A 6,646-nucleotide genomic window follows, 5' to 3' on the forward strand; every position below is an offset into this window, starting at 1 on the left:
CAATATGGTGGTGCACGATAAGAAAAATGGCCGCTGGGTACACTCATCCTTTGCCAATTCCATAAGTCACATGAACAATATGGTGGTGAAAGAAAGAAACAGATCGCGAGACTCTTATAGAAAAATGACGGCGATAAAAAAAGAATATGGCGGCCGGGTACACTCAGCCTCACAATATGGTAGTAAACTCAAAGAAAAAGGTCGCGAGACACTCGTAATAAAATGGCGGCGGGTACACTCAGCCTCTACCGAACCCGTACGTCATGTAATTAATATGGCGCTGAACTAAAAGAAAAAGGTCGCGAGACCCTCATTAATAAAATGGCGGCGGGTACACTCAGCCTCTACCGAACCCGTACGTCATGTAATTAATATGGCGGCGATCGAAAAGAAAAATGCTGGCTGGATACACTCATCCTTTGCCAATTCCATAAGTCACAAGACCAATATGGTGGTGAACGAAAGAAAAAGGTCGCGAGACCCTAGTAATAAAGAATGTGGCGATCAAAAAAGAAAATGGTGGCTGGGTACACTCAGGCTCTAAACCTGTACGTGACGTAATCAATATGGCGGTGATCAAAAGAAAAAGGTCGCGAGACCCTAGTAATAAAAATTGTGGCGATCAAAAAAGAAAATGGTGGCCGGGTACACTCAGACTCTGCCAAAACCTGTACGTCACGAGACCAATATGGTGGTGAAGGAAAAGTAGAATGTCGCGAGACCCTCGTAAATAAAATGACGGAGAACGAAAAGAAGAGAATCGCGAGACCCTCATAAATTAAATGGTGGCCGGGTGCACTCAGGCTCTAACCCGTACGTGTCGTAATCAATATGGAGGTGATCGAAAAGACAAACGTCACGAGGCCCACATAATAAAATGGCGGTAATTAAGAAAGAAAATGTTTGCCGGGTACACTCATCCTTTGCCAATTCTATAAGTCACGTGACCAATATGATGGTGAACGAATGAAAAAAGCCGCGAGACCCAAGTAATAAAAATTGGGGCAATCAAAAAAGAAAATGGTGGCTGGGTACACTCAGTCTCTGCTAAATCCGAAAAGAAAGAGGTCGCGAGACGCTCATAGTAAAATGACGGCTATAAAAAAAGAAAATGGCTGCCGGGTACACTCAGCCTCACAGTATAGCGCTGAACGAAAAGAAAAAGGTCGCAAGACCCTCATAATAAAAATCACGGCCGGGCACACTTAGCCTCTGGTGGCAGTCATGTGACTAAAAAGAGGGCCTGGCCTAATGATCACGTGAGTAGTTAAGGTTATGTCGAACTAAATTTGAATTCAAACCGGAATATATTGATTGAGTGCGAGACCCTCATAATAAATTGGCGCCGATCAATAAAGAAAATGGCGGCCAGTTCACTCGGCCTCTGCCAAACCTGTAACCCTCTTAAACAGTATAAAAAACAAAATGGTGGCCGTGCAACCTCAGCCTCTGCCAATATGGCGCTGAATGAAAAGAAAATGGTTGCGAGATCCTATTATTAAACTGGCGACGCCAAAAAAAAAATCAAAAAATGGCGGCTGGGTACACCCCACTAAACCCATAACTCATGTGACCAATATTGCGCTGAACGAAAAAACCCGTGAGACCCTCATAATATATTTGGCGGCGATCAAAAAAGAAAATGGCTGCCAGTTCACTCGGCCTCTGCCAAACCAGTCAGCCTCTCAAACAGTATAAAAACACAAAATGGAGGCCATACACGCTCGGCTTCAGTCAATATAGCGCTGAACGAAAAAAAAATGGTTGCGAGACCCTCCTAATGAAATAGTGGCGATAAAAAAATTGGCAGCTGGTACACTCAGCCTATTCCAAATCCGTTAGTCACGTGATCAGTATGGCGCTGAAGTAAAAGTAAAAGGTCGAGAGACCCTCATAAATAAAATGGCGGCTGGTACACTCATCCTTTGCCAATTCCATAAGTCACGTGACCAATATGGTGGTGAACGAAAGAAAAAGGTCGCGAGACCCTAGTAATAAAAATTGTGGCGATCAAAAAAGAAAATGGTGGCCGGGTACACTCAGGCTCTGCCAAAACCTGTAAGTCATGTGACCAATATAACGATGAAGGAAACGAAGAATGTCCCAAAACCTGAATGTCATGTGACCTATATGGCGGTGAAGGAGAACAAGAATGTCGCGAGACCCTCGTAAATATAATGACGGAGAACGAAAAGAAGAGGACCGCGAGACCTTCATAATAATGATAGCGGCGGGTACATTCATCCTTTGCCAATTCCATATGTTTGGTGACCAATATGGTGGTGAACAAAAGAAAAAGGTCGCGAGACCCTAGTAATAAAAATTGTGGCGATCAAAAATGAAAATGTCGGCCGGGAACACTCAGGCTCTAACCCGTACGTGACGTAATCAATATGGCGGTGATCAATAGAAAAAGGTAGCGAGACCCTCATGATAAAAATGTCGGCGATCAAAAAAGAAAATGGTGGCGGGGTACACACAGTCTCTGTCTAAACCTATAAGTCATCTAACCAATATGGCGTAGAAGGAAAAGTAGAATGTCGCGAGACCCTCGTAAATAAAATGACGGAGTTTGAAAAGAAGAGAATCGCGAGACCCTCATAAATTAAATGGTGGCCGGGTGCACTCAGGCTCTAATCCGTACGTGTCGTAATCAATATGGAGGTGATCGAAAAGACAAACGTCACGAGGCCCACATAATAAAATAGCGGTAATCAAGAAAGAAAATGTTGGCCGGGTATACTCATCCTTTCCCAATTCCATAAGTCACGTGACCAACATGGTGGTGAACGAAAGAAAAACCCGCGAGACCCAAGTAATAAAAATTGTGACCGGGCACATTTAGCCTCTGGTGGCAGTCATGTGATCAATAAGGCGCTGAACTAAAAAAAAGGTCGCGAAACCCTCATTAATAAAATGGCGGCGGGTACACTCAGCCTCTACCGAACCTGTACGTCCCGAGACCAATATAGCGGTGAAGGAAAGAAAAATGGAGGCAGAATACACTCATCCTTTGCCAATTTCATAAGTCACGAGACCAATATGGTGAACGTAAGAAAAAAGCCGCGAGACCCTCATAATAAAAATGGCGGTCGGTCACACAGCCTGAGGTGGCAGTCATATGACTTAAAAGAGGGCGTAGTCTAATGATCACGTGTGTGGTTAAGGTTATGTCAAACTAAATTTGAATTTAAATCTCCGGCCAGGGGTCATGTGACCAAATACTTGCCTCCGATTGGCTGGCTAATGATCAGGTGACTGGTCACATGATGAACCATGTGAGTGGTTAAGGGTGGATGGAGTCGAATATTTGAATTCAAATCTCCCGCCATGACCAAAATGCTGGCTTCTGATTGGCTGCTCACGCAAGTGTCCCAGCTCACCCATATTCTCACTACTCTAATAAATTGGAGGCGAAAAATACAAAATAAAAAAAAAACAATTTGGTGGTGAACGAAAAGAAGAGGATTGCGAGACCCTCTTGATAAACTGGCGACGCTAAAAAAAAACAACAAAATGGCGGCTGGGTACACGCCACTAAACCCATAAGTCATGTGACCAATATGGCGCTGAAGGAAAAACCCCGCGAGACCCTCATAATATATTTGGCGGCGATCAAAAAAGAAAATGGCTGCCAGTTTACTCGGCCTCTGCCAAACCAGTCAGCCTCTCAAACAGTATAAAAAAACAAAATGGTGGCCGTGCAAACTCAGACAATATGGCGCTGAACGAAAAGAAAAAGGTCGCGAGACCCTCATAAATAAAATGGCGGCGATAAAAAATTTGTGGCTGGGTACACTCAGCCTATTCCAAATCCGTTAGTCACGTGATCAGTATGGCGCTGAACTAAAAGAAAAAGGTCGAGAGACCCTCATAAATAAAATGGCGGCTGGTACACTCATCCTTTGGCAATTCCATAAGTCACGTGACCAATATGGTGGTGAACGAAAGAATAAGGTCGCGAGACCCTAGTAATAAAAATTGTGGCATCAAATTGATCAAAAAAGAAAATGGTGGCCGGGTACACCCAGGCTCTGCCAAAACCTATAAGTCATGTGACCAATATAACGGTGAAAGAAAAAAAGAATGTCCCGAGGCCCTCATAAATTAAATGATGGCCGGGTACACTCAGCCTCTAGCCCGTACGTGACGTTATCAATATGGCGGTGATCGAAAAGACAAATGTCACGAGAACCTCATAATAAAATGGCGGTAATAAAAAAAGAAAATGGTTGCCGGGTACTCAGCCTCTGCCGATTCCATAAGTCACGTGACCATTATGGTGGTGAACGAAAAGAAGAGGACCGCGAGACTTTCATAATAATAATAGCGCCGGGTACACCCATCCTTTGCCAATTCTATAAGTCACGTGACTAATATGGTGGTGAACGAAAGAATATGGTCGCGAGACCCTAGTAATAAAAATTGTGGGGATCAAAAAAGAAAATGGTGGCTGGGTACACTCAGCCTCTGGTAAATCCGAAAAGAAAGAGGTCGCGAGACCCTCATAGTAAAATGACGGCGATAAAAAAAGAATATGGCGGCCGGGTACACCCTCTACCGAACCCGTACGTCACGTAATTAATATGGCGGTGATCGAAAAGAAAAATGGTGGCTGGGTACACTCATTCTTTGCCAATTCTATAAGTCACGTGACCAATATGGTGGTGAACGAAAGAAATAGGTCGCGAGACCCTCATGATTAAAATGTCGGCGATCAAACAAGAAAATGGTGGCGGGGTACACTCAGGCTCTGCCAAAACCTGTACGTCACGAGACCAATATGGCGGTGAACTCCAAGAAAAAGGTCGCGAGACCCTCATGATTAAAATGTCGGCGATCAAAAAAGAAAATGGTGGCGGGGTACACACAGTTTCTGTCTTAACCTGTTGGTCATGTGACCAATATGGCGGTGAAGGAAAAGAGGAAAGTTGCGAGACCCTCGTAATAAAATGACGGCGAACGAAAAGAAGAGGATCGCGAGACCCTCATAAATTTAATGGTGTCCGGGTACACTCAGGCTCTGCCAAAACCTGTACGTCACGAGACCAATATGGCGGTGAACGAAAAGAAAAATGGCGGCCGGGTACACTCATCCTTTGCCAATTCCATAAGTCACGTGACCAATATGGTGGTGAACGAAAGAAAAAGGACACGAGACCCTCATAGTAAAATGACGGCGATAAAAAAAGAATATGGCGGCCGGGTACACTCAGTCTCACAATATGGCGGTAAACTCAAAGAAAAAGGTCGCGAGATCCTCGTAATAAAAATGGTGGTCGGGCACACTTAGCCTCTGGTGGCAGTCATGTGATGAATAAGGCACTGAACTAAAAGAAAAAGGTCGCGAGACCCTCATAAATAAAATTGCGGCCGGGTACACTCATCCTTTGCCAATTCCATAAGTCACGTGACCAATATGGTGGTGAACGAAAGAAACAGGTCGCGAGACCCTCATAGTAAAATGACGGCGATAAAAAAAGAATATGGCGGCCGGGTACACTCAGCCTCACAATATGGCGGTGAACACAAAGAAAAAGGTAGCGAGACCCTCGTAATAAAAATGGTGGCCAGGCACACTTAGCCTCTGGTGGCAGTCATGTGATGAATAAGGCGCTGAACTAAACGAAAAAGGTCGCGAGACCCTCATTAATAAAATGGCGGCGGGTACACTCAGCCTCTACCGAACCCGTACGTCACGTAATTAATATGGCAGCGATCGAAAAGAAAAATACTGGCTGGGTACACTCATTCTTTGCCAATTCCTTAAGTCACAAGACCAATATGGCGGCCGCGTACACTCAGCCTCACAATACGGCGCAGAACGAAAAGAAAAAGGTCGCGAGACCCACATAATAAAAATGGCGGTCGGGCACACATAGCCTGAGGTGGCAGTCATATGACTTAAAAGAGGGCGTAGTCTAATGATGACGTGAGTGGTTAAGGTTATGTCAAACTAAATTTGAATTTAAATCTCCGGCTAGGGGTCATGTGACCAAATACTTGCCTCCAATTGGCTGGCTAATGATCAGGTGACTGGTCACATGATGAACCATGTGAGTGGTTAAGGATGGATGGAGTCGAATATTTGAATTCAAATCTCCCGCCACGACCAAAATGCTGGCTTCTGATTGGCTGCTCACGCAAGTGTCCCAGCTCACCCATATTCTCACTACTCTAATAAAATGGAGGCGAAAAATACAAAATAAAAAAAAAAACAATGTGGTGGCAAACGAAAAGAAGAGGATTGCGAGACCCTCTTAATAAACTGGCGACGCTAAAAAAAACAACAAAATGGAGGCTGGGTACACGCTACTAAACCCATAAGTTATGTGACCAATATGGCGCAGAACGAAATAAGCCGTGAGACCCTCATAATAAATTCGCGGCGATCAACAAAGAAAATGGCGGCCAGTTCACTCGGCCTCTGCCAAACCAGTAAGCCTCTCAAACAGTATAAAAAACAAAATGGCGGCCGTGCACACTCAGACAATATGGCGCTGAACGAAAAGAAAATGGTTGCGAGACCCTTATAATGAAATAGTGGCGATAAAAAAATGGCGGATGGGTACACTCAGCCTCTTCCAAATCCGTTAGTCACGTGATCAATATGGCGCTGAACTAAAAGAAAAAGGTCGCGAGACCC

This window comes from Halyomorpha halys, unplaced genomic scaffold (genome assembly GCF_000696795.3).
Source record: "Halyomorpha halys isolate HHAL.00 unplaced genomic scaffold, Hhal_1.1 Scaffold129.1, whole genome shotgun sequence".
Classification (NCBI taxonomy): domain Eukaryota; kingdom Metazoa; phylum Arthropoda; class Insecta; order Hemiptera; family Pentatomidae; genus Halyomorpha; species Halyomorpha halys.